Raw genomic sequence first — 24,775 nt, forward strand, 5'->3', positions numbered from 1 at the left:
TCCACCCGCCAGTCATGCGGTGGTCCTACCAACCAAATTACGATGAGCCGTATGGCGGGCGCATGCCAGGGCTTTAACATTGCAGACTTTACTGCTGGCTGCAGCACCGTTCACAATGTTAAAACATCAAGCAGTGCATTTTCCTGCACTATGTAGCAGGAACCACACAGTGCCTTCAACTTAGTGCTGGGAAATGTTGGGGGGCACCATGGGTACCCACCCAGAGCACCACCCCCACCACACTGATGTGGCCCGCAACGGGTCCCCGATTCCAATCTCCGCCAGCCTTTCCATGGCGGTTCCACCCCCATGGAAAGGCTGGCTGAAGCCAGCATTGTAATCTGGCGGACAGTGCCTGATAGGCACCGCCACCATTGTGCAGGTCCTGTCCGCTCTGCCAGGCAATCGTAATGATTGCCTGTGATGGAAGCGTGGCGGGTGGTCTTTGGGCCCGCCATGCTTGCGGAATGATTCCCCCGCCATCATAATGTGGCAGGGGGAATTGGCAGTCAGATGGGGGAGGGCCTGCTACCGCACAGCTGGCAGTGGTGGGACTTCCACCATCATAATCGGGCCCTAATTTTGTTAGTGATATTATGGAAAGTTTTACAATTTTTACATATGTCATTATTACTACCCTAATGTAATACTCCTTCTCGTAGTTAAATTCTGTAATTCAATTTGCTGATTTGTGTGACACAAGGAGAGCACAAATGTACTGTATTATACAGCTATATGGCAATTTAGCTTCCTCATAGCACTGGCCCACTCTGTGCTGTGTCTTTCTTGCTGCAAGGATGCTTGTGTTACACCCTTGTATTTTTTTAGGCTGTCAAAAATTCCTCCCTGCATTCAATAAAAACTTATGACTAATTATTTTCTTCTTTGTGTACTGCATAATAATGTTGATTAGATTTTTTTAAAACTCTTTCTGTGTATCTGTTAGGCACACGATGTAGATATCATCCCAGGTTTACAACTTTTATTAAACTTTTACCTGGCCGAATGTACAGTAACATTGATGCTCTACCAATGGAATGCATGTCACTAACAACTGTCATGGCGTTCACTGCCATCTGCTGCGTACCTTTACTTTTTGTTTTTACAAAGGCCTGCAAGCTTTTGTAAATATGCACTTATGTGGCTCCATAAATATTCTTAACTTATTAATTTGTGTTGTCTTGCTTTACCATTCGGAATGCAAGTACGACACAAAAGCTTATGTACTTTCTTGTTCACAATGTTGTCTTAATCTTATCTTCAGGTAAACTACTATTTGGTAGATATTTTTGTACTTTTTGATGTTTTAGCTAACGTTTCTTACTACTGATAATTATGGTATATTTAATAGGTATCAATGATATGCTCTTCAACCACGGATGATGATTCCATTTGCACATCTTCAAATTGATGGACAAGAGAGATTTAAAACATGTTTAAAGAAAACTTGTAGTGTTGTTGAGCAGGCATTTGGTGTGTTTTTTAAATTGAAAAGGAAGTTTATTGATATAATATAAAACATCTCAATGAATACAGAAATAGGGAATACAATCTTAACTGTATAATCTGTTAGGTAATATGGGAAGGGACGGAAAGAGACATAGGGGAAGGGAGGTGGGAGGAAAGTGACATTTGTAAGATATTAATTTTAGCAGAACCACTTATATAAATATTAATAACTACTGAAATGCATATTAAACATGGAAAATTGCACAAACAAATGTATAACATGGATTATAAAAAAACATAGATAAATAAACAACAAAAATGAATTCATGGAGGTTTAGGAACTTCTTCAACTTGGGGATTATGAGTGCATGTTATATTTGCAGATATGTCTAGAAAATGAGTAATAAATGACCATAGGTATTCTAGTTTTATAGCAAGGGAGATGGGATGAACAAGTGCTCTATCTAACCAGTGATTATAACAAACCCCATACCACTAGGCTTGATAAGAGATATCGGCGGTGTACTTCCATGCCTTAGTGATTTGTTGAAAAGCAACCGCAAGGAGTAGGTTTATAATATGAAAATTGTTTGAGTATGATTCCCAATCAGAAGATACACCACCAAGAAATATGTTAACAAAAGTGAAGGGGATCTGTGTATGAAAGATATTATTATCATTTTTTTTTTTTTTGAGAACCTTTATTGTTACTTCAAGTAAATACACGCATGGGCCTACAACCATCCTGGCCGGCCGCTAGTCAAGTCGTAAGTACAGCAAATCAATATAGAAGAATACAGCAGCCCGAAAATCGGGGTCTAATAAGTGTCCAGGATATAACTTGTATTCAAGCGTACAATGCAAGATTCAGGATTCGAGAAGGTTCATTTTACAATAAAGAAAAACTCAGAATCAATGCCACACGGTCATACAAGGTCCTACAATAGCAAGCATAAAGCAGTAAATCCGCAAATAGTGCAAATACGTTTGAAGTATTGGGGGTAAGGCATACAAGTCAGGATAAATGTAAAAACAAACACGTTTCGTAACAAAGCTGCACCCCACCCCTCAAAACGAAACATACTGTAGGAAACATGAAAAACAATGACACCAAAAAAGAAGAAAGACAAAGGGCCATAGAAACAAAGAAAGGACACATTAACAAACCCCATCCCCCTACCCCCCACCCTGCATCCCTGCAGAAGGCTACGGCCTATCCCCCCCCAGCAGCGTGCCTGTCGCCCTAAATAAGAGACCCGAAATATAGAAAAAGAGAAAAAGAAGAAAAAGAGAAAAAATGTGGGGAAGAGCCATCGATCTGGCCACCCGGCCCCCCACCACCACCGCGCACAGTAAACATCCTAAAAGCAAGATCAGAATAGCCATGGAAAACATTAATCACCGATAGCACAATCAATAACATCCCCGCTGAGTGTCCCCCAAATCACCGTCAGCCAACAATAAGGTCCACTATGTCCTAGACGGTCTCACCCCTGGCCTTTTCTATCAGTAGTACCAACATACATCCACTTATGAATCGGCATACAGAGCAGCGTGGAAGGTCCAAGAGATCCGGGCGGACCGGGCAGCGTTGTTACTCCATTGGACTTCAGCCACCAAAACCCAGCCGAATATGTATGGCGGAAATCCAACTGTGTCAGTATCGACCCCGAAAACATCCTCCAGTCCGAACACAGTCTCACCAGCCAGGGAAAGAGAGTCACACCATCCGGTAAGCGCTGAAACGCCGCCGGGGCAGCACAAACCATAGATCGACGTTGTTTCCCCAGATAAGTGCCCCGACGAGTCACTCACATGTACAACAGATCTGTCCAAAGCGATCTCATGAACCGGGTCTTCCAGCGTCTCCACGAGCATAGGCGTAGCTGGAGCACTCATCACTGACGCAGAGGCGGGCACATCGGCGCTTCCTTGAGATCGAACTATGTCCGTGTGGAACGGTGGGACAACAATGGCGGCCATCCTTCCTCCAAGATCCCGGGCGTCCCGGATCAGGGTCATATGCAGGGTTGTTAGCGCAGCCAGTATATCTCTGGACGTGGGCTCCATCTCGTGTCGCCAGACCCCAGGACTCTCCCGCACAGCAGCTTCTCTGCCTGGATGTGGTCTGCGTAAGAGGGTGCCTTCCGCCATCTTAACTGATCCGGCCTCGTCCTTCTCCACCTCACCTCGGGACCGGGCCCCACACCAGGGCGCAACAGGATTCACCACGAGGACCCCGAAGGTCAAGGCAGGCTTCTCAGCGAAGGGTCACTAAAAGGCTAAACAAAATCTCCGCCGCTCCCTGGGAGCCGCCCGCCGAGTCCGGGAGAAGTCATTAGTCATGCCCGGACACAACACTGGAAAGGGGGCCAAGTATCGTGCACTCCCCTCGACCCTGCTTTACCGCACATCCCACAAGGCACTCCGCTAGATGGACTGGGTCGGCACCGTCGCCATCGGCCCATCAGATCTTCGGTGCCCTCCGGCCGACTCCCCACCTCCACCAGAGGCCGCTGTTGTCGCAGTTGCGGCCGGCTACTCTCCTCACTCGACACCCCGGTCCCAGCTCCGTGAAGGCCGCAAAACAGTCGGGGACATTTCCACGGGTCTGCCGCACGTAAAAGCCTCAGGAGCAAACGGTCAGTGAAAGTTGTCCTTCGCCTACTTAAATATGTCGTTACGGCTCAGGATATTTGCCAGGATGTATGCGCGGGGTGAGAAGGCTCACGGAGCCGAGCGTCTATGCAGCCATCTCGGTCGCCAGCTTGGCTCCTCCATGAAAGATATTATTAATTTGTCTCCACACTAGTTTCCAGAAGTTATGAACATGAGGGCAAGTAAATAACGTGTTGCAAATCAGCTGGGGATGTATTACAAGATCAGCAAGAGGGACAGAGAGTAGGATTTATTTTATATAATGAAACAGGGGTCAATAAAAGTCTGTTGTAAATATAAAATAAAGTTTGGGTAGTATTAGCAGCCCTAGTGGATTTCCTAATTTTAATCCAGACCTTATTCCAGGTAATGATAGATAGGGTCAATTGGAGATCAGTTTCCCATAGAAGTTCTACCTCTGTCTTATCTCGAGTAACTGGAGAAGAGGATAAATGTTTATAAACTTGAGATGCAGATGGAGAAAGAGGCAAGACAGAGAGGATAGTAGGAGGCAAATATAATGAAGAAGTATGAGTGCTAAATTGTTGTACGAAATTAGGGATGTATATTTAGACACATAAGTGGTAGGTAAATAAAAACTTGCTTGAACAACTGAAAAAATTATACATGTAGCATTTTGGAAATGTTGATGTACCCAGTGAAGCCCGTTAACATACTAGTCTCTCCAAAAAATAATTCTATTATTGGTTTTAAGATGTTTATTGTACCATAATGAAGACTGCAAAAACGATCTTTAGGAGAGAGGTGATTATTAAGTAAAGGTTGAAGAATTCTGCAACTATTATTAAAAATGGGAAGAGAAAGACAAAGGACGATGAGTAAAGGATAAAAATTCTTGGAAGGAGAAAGGTTAAAGAAATCGTTTTTCAACAGTAGTCCACAACAGTAGTGGTGAATCCTAGTTGTCCTCTTGAAGTAGCAGAGAGGTTTGTTTAAGAGAGAACGCGGTATGGTAGACTGGGAATTCTGGGAAATTGACACTGCCTAATTGTTTTGGTCTTTTAAGTTTGTGTAAAGACATACAAGGTTTCTTATTACTCCATAGAAATTTCAATAGAATACAATAACTTGTTTTAAAATGTGATTTAGGAATGTTTATGGGAAGATTAGAGATGTAAAAAATTACTATAGGAACCAACATAATTTTGATCGTGTCAAGACGGCCCCACCAAGATAAAAACATGGGATTCCACCTGGATGTGGTATTTTTTAATATTGTTTGTAGTTCCCTTAAATTTGTTACCATGGATTCTTTAATAGAAGATTTGAACTGTAAACCCAAGTACTTGATGTTATCCGAGTTCCAACGAAAACCTGAAGAAATGTAATCCACGGAAAAATATAGTTTGTTTAATGGGAGGTTTTCACATTTGTCACTATTTAGTTTATAACCAGACACAGAGGAAAAAGAATGCACTTCCGATAAGAAAGGCGGTAGAAAGATCTGCAGTTGTGATAGAAAGAGCAAAATATCATCTTTATAAACAGAGAGTTTTAATTCATTGGAGCCATATTGAAAACCAGTAATCTGAGAATTTGAACGTTTCCTGATTAAAAAGGGTTCGAGAGCTAATATAAAGAGAAGAGGAGAAAGAGGGCAAACCTAAAGGCAAGGTGTCTTTGGGAAAATGTGTTCATGCATATGGCCCATAATTTATAAACTTATGACCAAAACCAAACCAGGACAAACTGGAAAAAATAAATGACCAACCGACTCTATCGAAAGCTTTCTTAGCATCCAAAGAGATGGCCACTAAATAATCTTTACACTATTTGGCATTAGTAAGGACATTAAGGAAAAGTCGAATGCTGTCTCAGAGATGTCTACCATTAATAAAACCACATTGTTCTCGTCTAAATAATAGAGGTACAAATTTCTCTAAGCATAAAGCTAAAGTTTTTGCAAAATTTTTAAAGTCCAAATTAATTAGAGAAATGAGTCTATAATTTTTACAAAGAAAATTATCTTTACATTCCTTGCGAAGAAAGCATGTCAAAGCTTCTTGAAAAGAGCCACAGGACTTTTTAGAAGATATAAAGAAGTGAAATAATTGATGCAATTTAGGAATAAGAATAAGAATACGAGAAAAATAAGAATAGAATTCAATCGTAAAATCATCAGGATCTGGAGCTTTACCGCATTTAATGGATTGAATAGCAGAAAAAATATCTAATTCTTGGATATCATCTTCTAACACTGAAATATCTAGATCAGAAGAGGAAGGAGGATTAATAGAAGATAAGTATTGAAGTATAACATCCTGAGGTACTGAGTACTCAGGAGTGTAAAGAGTTGGAAAAAATTGAGTGAATTCTGATGGAATATCCTCATTTCTGTAAACTAAGTGACGGTTAGAAGAAAGGATAGAACTAATTTTGGTGCATCCTTTTTTAACTTTAAGATAATTGGGTAAAATTTTCCCCGCTTTATTTTGCCCCCCATAATATTTGCCTGCGGTTTTCAGCAAAAATGAGTTAGCATTTTCAGTAGATATTTTGTTGAATTCGAATTTGGCTTTAAATAGCTCATCCAAGGAGGATTTAGAATTTGTATGGAAAAAAGAAGGTTCTAATTGTTGAATGCATGCCATAATTGATCGGAAAGTGAGTAAAGAAGATTTATTTTGTTCTCTGGAGGTTGTTTAAAGACATCCCAGATAATCTGTGGGGATATGCATGGAGTTTCATTCTCAAGGAAAAAGTGGTGATAAAAGATTCAAATTGTTGGGTAAACTTGGAATCTAGGAGAAAGGAGTTGTTGAATCTCCATCTGCATGTACGTTGAGTAGAAGGAAGAAGATCTAGATCTAAAGTAACAGGGGCATGATCAGAAATCAATATTGAACAATATATGAATGAGACATATGCTGTGTGAGTGCTTTTGAAGTGAATAGATAATCTAAGCAAGATTTGGAAGAGTGTACTGGAGAGAAGAAAGAATATTCTCAAAGTGTAGGATTGCATAACCGCCAAGCATCCACCAGAGATCTATGTTGAATAGTAGATGTCAATTGAGAGTGTATGGTAGAGGAAATTAATCTGGATTGGGAATTGCCGTCAATATTAGGGCCCATAACCAAATTACAGTCCCCAGCAACTAACAGGTAATCATCATGAAAAGACATCAACTTAGATAATATTGTAGGATAAAAAGTAGCATCTGGGGCAGTAGGTGCATGCAGATTACAAAGAGTCAAAGGGATATTATTCAATAACAGTGAAACAGAAGCCTATTTACCCACATCATCAGAATCTTGTGAAAGAATTTGTAAGTCAAGACGTTAATGACATAAAATGGCTACACCATTATGATTACCTGTACCTGGAGAGGCAAAAACATGGCCAACACATTGTCAGTTAAGTTTAGCGATTTCCTTTTCTAAAACATGAATTTCTTGTAAGAAAGCTATATTACGCTTTAGATTGGATAAATGAGAGAATACCTGTTGACGTTTTATAGGAGAACCTAAACCCTTAACGTTCCATGAAACGACTCTTAAAGCCATGTACATTAATCGATCAGACATAAAATGCATGTAATAATAATTAAAACAACTAAAACTTAACAGTATGATATACGTAATAATGTTCAGCATAAAGTTTGCAATACCAAACCAGCAAAGATGAATAGCATAGAGAAGGAAAGGAGTGGTTATGAAAAAGGAGAAAGTAGGAAAAATAAAGATAGGCAGGGAAGGAGGAGGAGGTATAGAGAAAGAAGAGGGAAAAGGAAAAATCATTAGTAAAAGAAGAAAAGTGACTGAAAAAGGATAGGTAAAGTGGGAAAAAGAGGAAGAAACAATTATAACAAATAAAAAAACATATACCATAGGTTCCAAAAACATAATGACTGACTACAAAAGACATGAAATAAATGAGTGTGGTGAAGCCACATGAGGAAAATCTCACAACTAACCAGGTAACTCAGGGGGGGCCGGGGAGGGAGAACATCACCCAAGCAGACCAGGAATAACAAAAAGATAAGCATCAAGGAAATACTGCACCTAATAAAAGAGAAAACATAACAGGTAAGTATAACATAGGGAAATTCGAGAGACTTAACTAAACGGAACAAAAACAACATAATCTGAACAACAGAGCATATTAGACCAATGACGGCACAAGATTAAACAGTAGCGTATCTGGAAGCATCCATATCTTCTTCTCTGCATTGCTCCAAGAATCGTTGTAATAAAGCAGGATCTTCATAATGTGTTGTTCTATTCTTGCAAGTCACTTTGAACAAACAGGGGTGAAAGAGACCAAATCTGGATTTGATAGAACGAAGTGCTGGCCTAATTTCCAGGAATTTCTGTCTTCAATCTGCTGTATCTTTGGCGTAATATTGTGCAAAGAAGAGTTTAGAGCCTTTCCATGAAATACAGCCTTTGAGTTTAGCTGCTTGCAAGATCTTCAATAAATATGTATATTCCAAGAAGTATATAAGAACTCCTCGAGGTTTGGTTGAAGAGGCTGCCATGGTTGGAATATGACCTAAACAATGTGCTCTTTGACTATTTAAAACAGGAGAGTTGGGTAAACCAGGAACTTGTGGAAGGAAGAATTTGAAGAATGAAATGGCTCTGAGCCTTCCAAGCCTTCTGCCAGACCATAGATGCACAAACTATTACACCTGTTGCGGTTTTCCAAATTTTACACGTGTTTTTTGAGTAGCGCAATTTCGGATTTCATCTACATAACCCTAGTCTCCCTAGTCGACAACTTGTCTTCCAAAGCTTGAAGCCTCATATCTGTTTCCTCCATGCATGGTCGAAGGGCTCTTATTTCTTCAAGAAGCACTTCCAGGATGTTTGGTGAAGGAGATGCAATAGGTGAAGGAGAATCTTTTTTCATGTGTTTTCCAGAGGATAATATAGTTGAAGTGGTCAATTTAGGAGTAAGCTTGTTGGTGGATAGCAGAATATTAGATGAAGCTACCAAAGTTTCCTTATTGGAAAGTGGTGAATTACTTTCAGAGTTCTCCATACTAGTTGAAAGAACAGAATAAGGATTATGGTCTGCCAAAGATGAGAATGGTATTGAAGAACCAGTGACACGACAAGAAGATTTTGTTCTCCCCATAAAATGATGAGTGAGCTGTGGAAGCACTGAAAAGGGCAAGACAGCGTAGAAAATATGATGTAAAAAATGAAGTTTCTGGATAAGAGCACGTTGGCTAGCAGGAGCCACTGCCCCCTTTCTGCACCACTCTGCAAACACACCTTCTGGTTCACTGCTAGTTGGGAAATGACGTCCCCTTAGATGCTAAGGGTCCTTGGGACCAGGAACCCCTTTGCTTACCTCCAGTAAGTCGCAGACAGCAGGATTGTTGAGATGTGGTCCTAGGCCCAGCCCCGTTTCTCCACCACTCTGCAAACACGACAACTAGTTAAAAAAACATAGAAATTAACTGAAAGAAACAAAAGTTACAGGAACGTTATAGTTAGGACTTAACATTTAAAAAACCTTAGTACTTTTACTGAAAAAAACAAAAAGGTTACAGGGACGTTATAGTTAGCTAATGGAATTTACAAAACCTTAGAAATTCACTCAAAAAACAAAGGTTACAGGGACGTTATAGTTTTTTTTTTAAACATACTTTTATTGTTTTTCAAAACATGTATCTTCATAGCAGTCCATTACAGCGGTCATTATCACACTTTGGCCACGTGTAATATAGAATTATACATTTCGATCCTTGTTTGTCTTAGCATAGTGCAAATGCAATCTATGTCATAACAATTATACATTATCATCGGAGTATGTCAGTTATTTTCAGGATAGGCCAGAGGCCAAACTTCCAGACAACGCTCCCCTCCCCCCACCCACCAGTCCTGTGCAAGGTTAGGTATACAAAAAGCTGTCTTATCTAGCCTCTTCCGCTCTTGTGAATACTATACACTCGTAAGTAATGACAGGAATACTTCTCAGGTCGTGGTGTTCGGGATGTGATCTACATTTTATATGGTCTATTGTGTGCAGTCAGGAGTATTATACTGCTCTATGTCCACCGCCTTGAGAGCCTCCAACATAACATCCCACTCCAGAGCTATTGGGATTTTACGTTGTCCTCTCAGTTCTTCTCGGCGCAGGGCAGCGCTCTCCGCTCCACCCCATCGAAGCAGTTCACTATGCCATGTGTGCTCCGTGGGTGGCCTACGCGACTATCAGCGCATAGTAATGGCTCATATGTGCAAAAATGAGCGCCAGGTCTACAAAACAGTATTGTACTTTGTGTTTTGATACATGTGCATGCAAGCCTAATATACATTCTTCTACTGTAGTTTGTAATACACGACGTGTAGCCTCACGAACTATGCGCCTAACAGTATTCCAGAACCCCCTTATTTTGGGGCATGCCCATAACATATGTAAAAGACCAGCCCCTTCTAATAGGCATCTTGGGCAGTGGTGTGGCATCTGTGGCGTCTGTGGAAACATTTTATCCAGTTTATGGGGAGTAAGATATTCCCTATGAAGGATCATGCTGTGAATACATTTAAATTTTGCGTTCCGCAAAATCTTTTTGGGGCGTTCCACAATGACCCCCTATTCCTTGTCTGTCAAGGCACGTCCTGCATCTTCTGACCATGCCTCTCGCAGTGAGTCTAGACCAACCTCAGTGTGGAAACGGATTCCTACGTATAGCCACTTAACAAGGTGTCTACCTCTGCCCATATAGTAAAGCATTTTAACAAGTTCCTGCCTCTGCGAGGCCCATTGTGATTTTACATATTGGAACAGCGCAGAATGCAATAAACATAAGTGCGCTGGCGCTCCCATTTCATGCACAAAGGTATCGTGGTCCAAGAGTGTCCCATCCCCGAACAAATCAGCCACTGTGCAGATCCCCACATCCAGCCATGGTGTTATTCTACGTTTAGTTATGTGGCCATCCATCAACGTAATCCCCAACAATGAGATGTTACCCGCATAAGAAATGTGTTTGCCAGTGTAGTGTAGTGCCGCTTTCCAGCATCGAAGCGTGGTGCGCAGCAGAATGGGGAGATGTTTCGGGAGCCTGCTATTGGGTAACAACAGGGTGTGCATGGAGCTGCGATCTATATCACGGTCCGTAAACCCTATCTCTTGCAGGTTACGCCCGGCAGTCCAAAAAGACAGCCATTGTAGCTGTCATGCGTAATAGTATCCTCTCAAGTCAGGGACGCCCAATCCCCCCCTACTTGTGCCCAGTTGTAGTTTTACAGGGACGTTATAGTTAGGAAACAGAATGAAGAAAACATAGAAATTCACTGGAAAAAAACACAGGCGTTCCCTTGTGTATCACCCAGAGATTTCGTCTGTTTCAACCAGGTGTAATGTAATCTCTAGTTGGAGTACCACTCAGAAACCACTTTAGACTCCTTCTCTACTAAATGGAGGGCGTGTACTAGTGTACTAACGTCACACACTGAATCACTGCCGGCGAGACCCTACACAAACTGTTCTCCTAGTGCTTTGTGACTCCCGGTCCCTGCCCCCGGCTCGGTCTAAATTCTGGGACGAACAGACCCCAGTGGTAAGAGACGATTGAAGCGTACATTAGGAGCACAGGGAGCTAGGAGGAGCTTGGAACGGACAAAGAGTGGACAAGAAGAGTGTAAGGAAGTTCATGCGAGGTTCTAGGGCCATGCCAGTCACCCAGCAGGGGTGGAAGCAGCCGGCATTAGGCTGGTGTGGCTTGCTTTTCATGGGGGGGTGCACGTCTCACCCTTTTTCTAGTTATCCCACTCCTTATATTCTGTCAAAAAACTTCCTATGTAACCCCCTATGAAAAGAAATACTGTGATACATCTGACTGCCACAATCTGATTGCCCTGTGGTCTGTCTAGAGACCTGGAAACGTACAGCAACAGTTCACCACTATTTCTGCAGTAAGGCAACCCCTCCCGAACATCCCCCGCATGTTTAGCCTGGAGTGGGAACATCAGTGGTAGGAAGAGGGGATCAGAGCAGGTGCTGGATTTTAGAACTGTGCGCCATATGTCGGCGTTGCATGCAAGTGGGGAAAGTGGAGGGAGAAGTACAGGTACGGCACGGCACTTCTGCAATTTCGCCAAACTTCACCAGCACCAAGCGCAATCTCCACGCTGAATCCATAACCTTGTGCTTATTGCTTATTTTGACGCCGAACCAACAGGAAGTGGAAAGTCCTTTGCTACAGCTCATAATAATCTCTACCAGATAGAAGTGCTGTAGATTTTGCTTGAATGGCCTGGCAGCGGTCTCTGGATTCTGAAAAGGCTGCAGGTGTGCTTGTGCCCTACTAGTCACCCTGAGGAGAAGGTGGCACCAATGTAGCCTTTTTTTAAATTTGACCAGGAAAGTATTGGAAACGAATTAGGAATTTACCAACTGATGGTAATCAATACTATGCTTGTCTGTTGCAGATCCCAGCTAGAGGAAGCCAGGCAGCAGGCTATATATATATATATATATATATATATATATATATATTCCAAGAATAATCCGGCACGGCGCAGAATTACTTCTAGGCTGCAAGTACGGACACGAACCCAGTTTCAGTGCAAAATTAATTTATTCGGCCTCGGTGCTCCCAGTCATCACGACGCGTTTTGCGCTTCACAGAGTGCTTGATCACATATATATATATATATATTACCTACTGGCGGTCGCCAGTAGGTAGTTATAGTTAGGATAGTTTTCCATAGGAAATCCGCAACATTCTATTGGGAATAACTTTGGCGCCGAATGAGGGATCTGCCTGTAATTTTCCTTAACTTTGCCTCGCTGCGCTCCGCTCCTTCCCTGAAAGTTTTGGGGGGATCCGCCAAGCGGAGGCCGAGATAAAAGGGGGGTCCCAAAACGTGTTTTCCCCATGTTAATTTCCATAGGGCGGTTGGACTCACTTTTAGCCCGAACGGCTGAATGGATTTCCACCAAACTTGGCAAAAGTGTAGGGACTGGTACCCCGATGTGCCTTTGCTATGTCTCAAGATATATGCTCCAGTGGTTTTTACGAAAATTAACTTTGAAAAAATATATATTGGGCTACATTGGGCTATATATATGTTAGAGCCCAAATGTAGCCCAATGTAGCCCAATGTAGCCCAATGTAGCCCAAGGATGGCCACCAGAGACAAAAAAAACAAATGTAGCCCAAATATCGGCCAGATGTAGCCCAACTATAGCCCAATGACAGAATGTCCCAGAGTGTTCTAAAGAACAACTAGAGCGCTAACAGTCTTACTTATGACAAAAGTATGGCACACCTGAAGTCATCTTGATTGGAATAAAGTGTTAACACTTAAAACATTTAATTTGCAAAGGAACAAAATGAGGGGGTTCATTTTGCCATAGAAATTATGATTAGTGCTGAAGAAAGAAAAATTAGGGCACATTTTGAGTGACTTCTCAAATCCTCTTATATTTCATTAAAAAAATTCTGATATGCAGTCTCCCAAGATGGCCACCAGAGACAAAAGAGCCCAAATGTAGCCCAAATATCAGCCAGATGTAGCCCAACTATAGCCCAATGACAGAATGTCCCAGAGTGTTCTAAAGAACAACTAGAACGCTAACAGTCTTACTTATGACAAAAGTATGGCACACCTGAAGTCATCTTGATTGGAATAAAGTGGTAACACTTAATACATTTAATTTGAAAAGGAACAAAATGAGGGGTTTCATTTTGCCATAGAAATTTTATATATATATATATTCACTGAAAAAACCATAGGTTACACACCAGTTATAGTTAGGAATTAGCATTTAAAAAACCTTTGAAATTCACTGAAAAAAACATAGGTTTCACACCAGTTATAGTTAGCTGGAAATTTTACTCGCATAAAACCATTGAAATTCCCACGTTATAGTTAGTTGGACTCACTATAACTTGCACGTCTGCAATGCACTGCTGATGACGTCACATATTACATCACTCATGCATATATTTAAATATTTAAACATTACTCGCTAATATATGTATTCACTAAGATACACTTAATAAGCCAGTTAACCAATCAAATTTTTTTTTTAAAAACACTGTCATGAGTGATGTAATATGTGACGTCATCAGCAGTGCATTGCAGACGTGCAAGTTATAGTGAGTCCAACTAACTATAACGTGGGAATTTCAATGGTTTTATGCGAGTAAAATTTCCAGCTAACTATAACTGGTGTGAAACCTATGGTTTTTTCAGTGAATATATTATATATATATATATATATATATATATATATATATATATATATATATATATATATATATATATATATATATATATATATATATATATATATATTTATATATATATATATTATATAATTCCTTTAACTGCAATTTTTTACTATCAACAGTAGGGAGAAATAGTCTGCTATACTTCCATTGCTATTGTTATTACAAAAACCAAGCCATGAGGTCGGGAAGGGAAAGGATTCCTCATAATGCAACAAAAAGAAAGAAAAGGCTCCAAACATCATAATCTTCTATGAAAGTCAAATCAACAAGAGATAACCAATCACTAATTTCACCAGAAGCCCGTATGTTTGAAAGATCTCACGATTTCACTTTTTAAAAGATCGAGTAGCATTCTGTTTTCTACATCAAGCAATTCGACTATTATACCAGGCCTTATAATACCAATAAAAACAATGAATTGTTCACCTCAGACTACCAAAACCAAACCACAAGTTTTAGAGGATATAATTAAGGAGACCACATGGGGCCAAGTTAGTGATCTGGAACTCTTTTCAATAATTACCAATATCACCTAATCCGTATAATCAAGAACAAGATCAAACCTATGTGGATCCGACGACTCTCCTTCTAACAAATGGAAATCCCTTTCCAATAGAAATTAAAGTTGAAGTGAACAAAGGAATAACTCAAGTAGTGGTACAACCAACAACTTCTGAAAGATCTGGGCAAGTAGCACTGCAATATGAAAGCTCTTAAAGCTGTAGGGCATGCCCCTCTTGGCTATGGGAAAAAAGCAAGAGGTATCAAAAGAATTCAAAATGGGCTCCTATTTTCAACAGAATCGAGCGTAAATCAAAAATCTAGTCCCTGTATGGGATATTAAATTAGGCACTTCACAGCTAACACTGGAGGCCCTGGTCTATCAATGAGAGAAAATGGATATTCAAATTGATTTACATTATAATGGCAACAGCAGATCAGCAATCGACCAGAAAATTGCTGAATTAAAGAATTTAATAAATATGGAAATGTATTTTTAGCTGACCTCACAACTGATCTGGATAAAGTAAATTCCCACTCTCCTAAACAGGATTCCATTCCCAAATCTAGCATTCTATATGCCTACGACGTTATATTACTTAGCCAGACAGAAATTAGCCTGTAGCGACTCATAGATCGACTTTTTACATATTCCGCAATAGATGGGCTGACAGTTAACCTAAAAAAGAGATCCTGGAAGTGAGCAGAAAAATAAAAAAGAAGCATACATTTTTTCATAGGAAAAAATAATTGGAGAAAATAACAACGTATAGATACTTGGAAGTACTTTTTGATGATCGGGCTACTTTTAGGCAGCATAAGGTGCACTTGGAGAGAAAAGCTATCTCCTTGACACAGAGAAGCTTCACCTGCGTGGCCTGGTTCAGGAGCTCTGAGTGGGCCCAAGGGCCTCACCCCTGGCTCCCTGGCCTGCTGCACTGCCAAGCCTTCACCACTTCACCTGCACGATAAGGGGACAGAGGGCCCTGGGTCGGAGCTCTGACAGGGCCCCCTTGCAGCCCTGTGCCTGAGGCCCAGCTGGGACTCTGTGTACCTGGGAAGAAGGGTCCCCGGAGCCTGGACATTTTATCATATGCCATTCTTTCCACTGGGGTGACCAGAAAACCAGGCTGCCCTGCAAGTCCAGATGAAGGCTCATTTGCTTTCTTGAGCCCAGCCAGAGCTCCAAGAAGTCAAATGGATGCGTGCCTTTGGTCCCCTCTGTCACTCAGTGCGCACAGATTACAAGAAAGGGGTGTAGCTTTCTCCGGATTTCTATGGACAGGGTACCCTGGACTCCCTTATGGTCTGGCTGTTCTCAGACAGTGACTAGATGACCCAGGACTTGGGCCCCCATCCTTATGCCTGCCTTAGACCTGCCGCGTGGCAGAGTGCCTGGGTCCTCAGTCTTTGGGCCTGGCGCTTTGGTACTGGGTCCTGGGACCTGAGGCCTGGGTCCTATGTCCTGGATCCTGGGTCCAGTGGCCTTGGTCCCGGAACCTGGGTCCTGATGCCTGAGGCCTGGAACTTGGGTCTCGAGTCCTGGTGCCTGGGGCCTGGGTCCCAGAGCCTGGGTCCTGGTGCCTTTGTACCCAATCCCAGGGCCTGGGTCACAGGGCTTGGGTCTCAGGTCCTGGGCCCGGGACCTGGGTCCAGTGGCTTTGGTCCCGGGACCTGCGGCCTGTGTCCTGTGGCCTTGGTCCAGGGTCCAGGGTCCTAGTGCCTGCGTTCTGGGGCCTGAGTCCAGAGTCATGGGTCTTGGTTCATGGGGCCTCGTTCCTGGAGCTCCGACTGGGCCCAAGGGACCCGCCAGGTCCCAGGGTAGGCCCTACCGCCATGGGCTCTGTCCTCTGGCCTACCACACTACCAAGAGCCCAGGACGGGGTTCCATCAGGCCCAAGAAGTCCTTGCCCACTTTGCCTGTGCAATAAGGTGCCAGCGGTCCCCAGGTCGAAGCTCCGTCAGGGCCCCCCTTGCAGCCCCATGTCTAAGGCTGAGCTGGGGCTCTGAGCACCCGGGCTGCAGGGTCGCCTGAGCCTGGCCATTTGACCGCACCCTGTGCTTTCCACTGGGGTGACCAGATGGCCGGGCTGCCAGATGGCTGGAAGTCCCAATGAGGGCTCATTTGGCTTCCTTGAGCTCCGCCAGGGCTCCAAGAAGTCGGGTGCATGAGTGCCTTTGGTCCCCTCTGTCAATCGGTGCGCACAGATTACAAGAAAGGGGAGTAGTTTTCCTCTGGATTACTATGGACAGGGTACCCTGGACACCCTTCTGGTCTGGCTGTTCTCAGCCCATGACCAGATGGCCCAGGACCGGGACCCCCATCCTGATTCCCATCCTCAGGCCTGGTGCCTGTGTCCTGAATCCTTGGGCCTGTGGCATGGTTCTGGGTCCTGGGACCTGGTGCCTGGGTCCTTTGTCCTGGATCCTGCGTCCCGTGGCCTCTGTCCTGGAAACTGGGTCTTGGGTCCTGGTGCCTGAGGCCTGGAGCCTGGGTCCCAGATCCTGGGGCCTGGATCCAGGGACCTGGTGCATGGCTTCTGGGTCCCTGGTCCCAGGATCCAGATGCTTGGGTCCTGAGTACATGGCCTGGATCCTGGCACCTGGCTTCTTGGTCCCAGAACCTTGGTTGCAGGGTCCTAGGGTACAAATCCCTGGTTCTGGACCTGGGTCCTGGTCCTGGGACCTGGTTCCTGGGGCCATGGTCCTGGGTCCTGGTGCCTGGTTCCCGGGGCCTTGGTCTCGAGTCCTTATGCTTGGGACCTGAGTCCATGGGCCTGGATCCTGGGTGCTTGGATGTGGGGCTTGGGGCCCAGGACATGGGCCCTGGTGCCTGGGACCTGGGTTCCAGGGCCTTGGCCCTGGGTCCAGGTGCCTGTGTCCTGTGTCCGGGGGCCTACATCCTGGGTCCTGGTGCCTGGGTCCTGTGGCCTTGGTCACGGGTCCTAATGACTAAGTTGTGGGACCTGAGTCCTGGGCCTGTGTCATGGGTACTTGGGTCTGGGTTTTGTGTCCTTGGGCCTTGGTCCTGCTGCATGGGTCCTGTGTCCTGTGGCCTTGGTCCCGGGTCCTGGTGCCTGGGTCATGGATTATTGAGCATGGGTCCTGAGTACTTGGGTCTGGGACCTGGGTCCCGTGGCCTTGGTCCTGGGTCCTGGGGCCTGGGTCCTGGATCCTGGGACTGGGGTCATGGGGTTTGGGCCCTGGGTCATGGGCCCAGGACCTGGGTCCCGTGACCCTGGTACTAGGTCCTGGTGCCTGGGTCCTGGGGCCTGGGTCAAGGGGTCTGGGTCTAGGGTCCTGGGCCCTGTGGCCTGAATCCTGAGCCTTTTTCCTGGGCCATCTGGTACCCCACTTCGCCTACGCAATAAGGTGCCCGCAGACCCCGAGTCAGAGCTCCATCAGGGCCCCCTTGCAGCACTGTTCCCTGAGCCTGGCCATTGGTCACATGCCATGGTTTCCACTGGGGCGGCGAGATGTATGGGCTGCCCTGGGAGTCCTGATGAGGGTGCATTTGCTTCCTTGAGCCCAATCAGGGCTCCAGGAGGTCAGGTGTATGAGTGCTTTCGGTCCCCTCTGTCACTCGGTGCGCCCAGATTACAAGAATGGGGGCAGTACTTGGTCTGGGGCCTGGGTCCCGTGGCCTTGGTCCTGGGTCCTAGGTCCTGGGACCTGGGTCGTGGGGCTTGGGCCCCAGGTCCTGGGCTCGGGATCTGGGTCTTGTGGCCTTGGCCCTGGGTCCTGATGCCTGGGTCTTGGGACCTGAGTCCTGGGCCCTGGTACCTCTGGCCTGGGTCTCGGGTCCTAGGGCCGGAGGCCTGGGACCTGGTGCCTGGGTCCCCAGTCCCGGGCCTGGGTCGCAGGGCTTGGGTCCTGTGCCCAGGACCTGTGTCCCGTGGCCTTGGTCCCGAGTCCTGCTGCCTGGTCCCGGGGCCTTGGTCCACGGTCTTAGTGCCTAGGGCCTGGCTCCTGGGTCCTATGACCTGGATCCTGGAGCTCTGACCGGGTCCAAGTAGCCCGCCATGAGGGCCTGCCCCAGGCTCCAGTATCTGGCCTGTCATACTACCAAGAGCCTGGGACGGGGTTCCATCAGGCCTGGGGAAGCCTCCACCACTTCGCCTGTGCGATAAGGTGCCAGCAGGTCCCGGGTCTGAGCTCCGTTAGGGCCCCAGTGCCTGAAGCCCAGCTGGGGCTCCGAGCACCCAGGCTTCAGGAATCCATGAGCCTGGCCATTTAGTCGCACACCATTCTTTGCACTGGGGCGACCAGATAACTGGGCTGCCCTGCAAGTCCTGATGAGGGTTCATTTGCTTCCTTCAGCCCAGACAGGGCTCCAAGAAGTTGGGTGCATGTACGCCTCTGGTGCACATTGATTAAAAGAAAGGGGGGTATCTTTCCTCTGGATTACTACGGACAGGGTACTGTGGACCCCCTTGTGGTCTGGCTGTTTTCAGTCAGTGACCAGATGGCCTATGACCGGGCGCCCCATTCTGATTTCCATCCTCAGGCCTGCTACATGACAGATTCCCAGGGTCTTGGGGCCTGGGTCATGGGGTTTGGGTGGGGCCTGGTGCCTGTGTCCTGAGTCCTTGGTACTGAGGCCTGGTTTCTGGGGCCTGGGTCCTGGTGCCTAGGTCTTGTGACCCTGGTCCTGGTTCCTGAGTCTTGTGACCCTGTTCCTGGTGCCTGGGGCCTAGGTCCTGTGGCCTTGGTCCCAGGTCTTGGTGGATTATTCCCGGGGCCTTAGTGAACGGTCCAGGGTCCTGAGACCTGGGGCCTTAGTCCTGGGTCATGGCCCCCGTGGACTTGGTCCCGAGTATTGGTGCCTTGTTTCCGGGGCCTGGTGCCTGGGTCCTAAGTCCAGGACCTAATGCCTGAGTCCAGGGACCTGGCTCATGAGGACTGGATCATGGGTTCTTGGGTCTGGGCCCAGAATCCTTGGGCCTGGGGCCTGGGACATGGGTCCTGTGGCCATGGTCCCAGGTTCTGGTGCTAGGGTTGTGAGGCTTGTGTCCCGGGGTCCTGGTCTTGGGTCCGGGACCTGTGTACTGAGTCTTGGGTCAGTGGCCTTGGTCCGGAGTTCTGGTGCCTGGCTCTTGGGGCCTGGGACATGGGTCGTGGGGCCCGAGCCTTGGGACTGTGTACTGGGTCCTGGGTCCCATGTCCTTGTTCCCAAAGTAGCATGTTTGCATGTTGTAGACGTCGTTAACCATGACACTCGCACCTTTTTCATAAAGTATAAAACACATATATGCACACATATTACAGTATTTTACACACTACTAGATTATTAATGTATTCTCTAAAGTCATGTTTTCTAGAAAAACCATTGTTAAAACCTATTTTCCATTGCAGATACATCGTGAAAACGATAGACTCCACCACATAAAAAAACGTATAACTATATAATTAATTCTAATCATCACACTAGATAAATCACTAAGTAACTCTATTAAAACCTTTATCATTCTCTACATATCTCTATAACCCTGTGTATTAATGATTCACTGGGTTATGTGAGTAGGTGCACAAGTCTCCGAGTGGGTCTGTGAGTGAGTATATAAGTCTGTGAGTGGGTATGTCAGTAGACTCATGAGTCTTTGATTAAGTCTGTTCGGTTGCAAGAGTGTTTGAGTGGATGTCTGAGTGGGTGTATGAGTGTCTGAGTGGGTCTGTGAGTGGGTGCATGAGTCTGAGTGGGACTGTGAATGGGTGCATCAATCTCTCAGTAGGTGTGTGACTAGAAGCATAAGTCTTTCAGTAGGTCTGTGAGTGGGTACGTGAGTGTCTGAGTAGATCTGTGAATGGGCGTGTGAGTCCTCGGAATGCATCTGTGAGTGGGCCTATGAGCCTCTGAATGCTTATTTGAGTACACACATAGGTCTCAGAGTGAGTCTGTGAGTGGGTGCATTAGTGTCTGAGTGGGTATATGAGTGGGTGGATGAGTGGATATGTGAGTAGGTGCATGAGTCTGCGGCTGAGACCAGCTAGGGTGTACATACAGATATAAATACTTTTTGTTTTATATTCCCCACCAATATTTGCAATGTCGTCTCGATAGTCACGACGTTTCCGTGACGGTACATCGGGGCCATGCTGGCAGTCGCATCATCATCACAAACATTGTGCACAATTAAAAAAAAACAATTGTGGACACATTACTTATGTCACTAACAGCCTCATTTCTCAAACATGGGGTCAGAGTTCCTCCATCCTGACCCAACTGTTAGCTTTCACAGAATTTTTCAGCCCCGGGTACCAATCCCGGTGGATAAAATGGCAGCTGCAACTTTCTGTTCTGGTTGTGTCTAGCCAATCACAGCATTCCTGTTGGCGCATGCATTCATGATCGACCGCAAAATCGTCGCAAAATATCTGCGCGAGAGCTATCACTATAATTTTCAACTTGAATTTCTCAAAGACTATTGAACAGATTTGCACCAAATAACTAAAAGAACAATCTGCGTAACAGCACCTATCTTTCTTATATTCAGTGGTTCGGGCTGTAGTTGTGTAAACAGGTTCCTATGGGAATTAACACTGCAAACTTTCCCCTTTTTTTCACGCCATTTATTTCAGCTCTCACTTTACAAATCCCCCCAAAACTTTCCATGTGCAACAAGTATCACCGGAGCACTTTTTTAGGGTAAATTTCATGAAGATTCGTCAAACAGCGCCAAAGTTATAGGCAAGTCAAAAAACGCTTTTCCTATGGAAACAAGGTCCTAAATATAACTATCTACTCGCAGCCGCCAGTGGGTAAATATATATATATATATATATATATATATATATATATATATATATATATATATATATATATATATATATATTCCATATCAACAACACTCTTCAAAGAGATTGCTAGCACTCAGCTGGTTTCACATGTCCGTTTATTAACCATGCAGATGCATTTTGGCGTAAGCCTTTTACAATGCTTGTTATAGTTGGAAATGTCGATAACAATTATGTTTGAATGCACCGCTTTTGACTGTCATTGGTAACTCCAGTCATAGATGACAAAAGAGGACTGATGCTTCTTTCTACAAGTTCTTAGAAGCATCCGCCATTACTGCGAATGTTCATTGTCAGTCAAAAGATTCTCATTCGATTTTTTTTTTATCTTGAGTAGATGTCATTCCTGAGTGGGTACGAGCCACAGACAGAACTTGGTTTTATGACAATTCAGCAGTTTAAGCAGGACCGGCTCTAGGCTCATGGTGGCCCTGGGCAAGGAGCGTAGGTAGGGGGCCCGGAAGAGGGCGTCCGGGCGGGGCGGAGCGCGGAGGCCAGTGAAGAGGGGAGGGGGACAGGGTGTTTAGAAGTGGAACAGAGCCGGAGGCCGCCAAATCCCTGCCAGGGGCCACCACGCAAATATGTATCCATCCTCAGAGGATTAATATATTAAGGATATATATTGTCGTGGTGGCCCCTGGGGTTTGGTGGCCCTGTGCAGGTGCACAGCTTGCACATGCCTAGAGCCGGCCCTGGTTTTAGGTGCTTCTATCCCAATGCGATAATCCAACTCTGTTTACCCTCGTTCAGCCGCGATGTCCTTTTTGTGCAATTCAGGCCCGTGAGTCCTAGTTTAGTAACCAGCACTCATCCTTTCAATAATGTTCCAAAACCAAGTTGGCGGGTATGTCGATCTTTCAAGGTTTCAGCGGTTCTGTCAGTCATAAACATACAGTATACTCCATCAAATCGACGCTTTTGTCTTTGATTATATTTAGGCTTCTACAATAGCATGCCTGTGCCTGCATGCTCAACATATACACATTTAAGCTACTAACGAACAGGAAGTCTGAAAGGGTCACAGTGAATTCCAACATTAGCAGGGTAAATTGGGATTTCGCTAATAAGGTTAAAGCCAGTCACCCCAACAGCTGGAATAAAAAAACACCAACATATCAGAAATGACAAGCCTCTCACACTGCAGAATCCAACTCCAACCTTGCATGCCTGAACTACAAGTCGCTCAGGCAAAGGTCTTAGAGTCTCAGGGGAGATCATGCTGTCGTACCATGCACGCACCGGAAGTCAGACATAGCTTTGATATCAGGACGGAGCAGGGTGCAGTCACAATAACATTAACAAATACTAGTATGGCCTGTTGGTTGCAGCACTTAAACTCTGTAAAAACTAAACTCTGGTTTAAGCGCATCTGTCAGCATTCTAGTTAAATGATCCTAGTCCTAAGACTCCTATATCTCTTTTCCAACCTCCCGGTGGTTCCCCCTCGCTCGTATTTCAGCGAGCTAGATGCCTTGCCGGGGACCCTTATTTGGTGCTCTGGCCGCAGGCGTATCGCCCTGGCAAAGTTGCAGCTATCTCTCAACCAAGGAGGGCTAGCTGCGCCATCCTTTGAGGCTTACTTCCTGGCCGCCCAATTACAATGGGTGTCTTGCTGGACGGCGGGTCGGGCGCAAAGAGACCTGACCACTGCGGCTGGACAATTTAAAATTCCCGCCGTCCATCGCATGCTATTACCAGGTGCTGCACCCTCCCCCCGACCAGGCCAATACAGCTGGTGATGGCGCACGCCTGTCTCGCACGCATCTATAGAATGAATCGTGCGGCGCCCCCGTACTCCTCTCCTGCCATTGGTAGGGCTACCCAAAGGTCACGCACACTACACGGAGAGAATGCTGCACATATGGACGGAACATCAACAAAAATTGCCTCCACCACACTTCTTTATTAAGAGAACTTAATACAAAGACCAAACCCAAAATAATTAAGTTTGACCCGCTATTTTCATTTATACCCTTCTACTTTCAGGTCTATTTTTTGTATTTCAAGCAAAAAAAGGAGAAAAGACTGTACATTCAAGTAATTACATTAATATACAATGCTATTTACAAACATATATTACATTCCAAAAAATTAAATTAAATAAACATCACATATCTCAAAAAACAATACATCTATCAATCAATCAATCATGCCATTTGTATAGCGCACTACTCACCCGGGAGGGTCTCAAGGCGCTTGGGGGGAGGGGTATGCTACTGCACGAACAGCCAGGTCTTGAGTTGTTTCCTGAAGGCGAGATGGTCCTGGGTCAGCCGAAGGTGGATGGGGAGGGAGTTCCAAGTCTTGGCAGCCAGGTAAGAGAAGGATCTTGAGGCCCGTGTCCGTGCATGCATTCCCCCCGCCTGTTGGTACAAGCTTGAGCGTGATGTTTTAGCGGCCGCCATGCCGCTGGTAGCGAACCAACCCTCTATCCCTGGGGGCCACAGAGGAGTGCATCCAGCACCCCTCTCTTCGTGGATTCACGGACACTGAATGCAGAACCCACCTGTTTGCCGGGGCCCATTGCGGGGCCGAAATTGCCAGCAGAACATTTTTTCGCTCATATGCTGAGGAGATATCCAAATCCCTCTGGACTGCAGGTACCAGCAATCAATGCGTTATTTCGCTATCAGCTGATCCACAGCGCGCCAATAATAAAGCCTAACTGCAGTACTGGCATATGTGTGTCTTTCTCCTTCACCGAAGCCTCTGATGAAGACTTATTGAAACGCGTCAGGCAGTGGTGTCTGGGGCTGCTAAAGGATGTGGTAAACAGGCAGCTTCTAGATCATGGATTGGTATCGGGCTGCAGCTTGAGGCCCGTGTCCGTGCATGCGTTCCCCCCGCCTGTTGGTACAAGCTTGAGCGTGATATATATATATATATATATATATATATATATATATATATATATATATATATATATATATATATATATATATATATATATATATATATATATATATATATATATATTCCATATCAACAACACTCTTCAAAGAGATTGCTAGCACTCAGCTGGTTTCACATGTCCGTTTATTAACCATGCAGATGCATTTTGCCGTAAGCCTTTTACAATGCTTGTTATAGTTGGAAATGTCGATAACAATTATGTTTGAATGCACCGCTTTTGACTGTCATTGGTAACTC

The sequence above is a fragment of the Lissotriton helveticus genome, chromosome 11 (genome assembly GCF_964261635.1).
Source record: "Lissotriton helveticus chromosome 11, aLisHel1.1, whole genome shotgun sequence".
Lineage (NCBI taxonomy): Eukaryota > Metazoa > Chordata > Amphibia > Caudata > Salamandridae > Lissotriton > Lissotriton helveticus.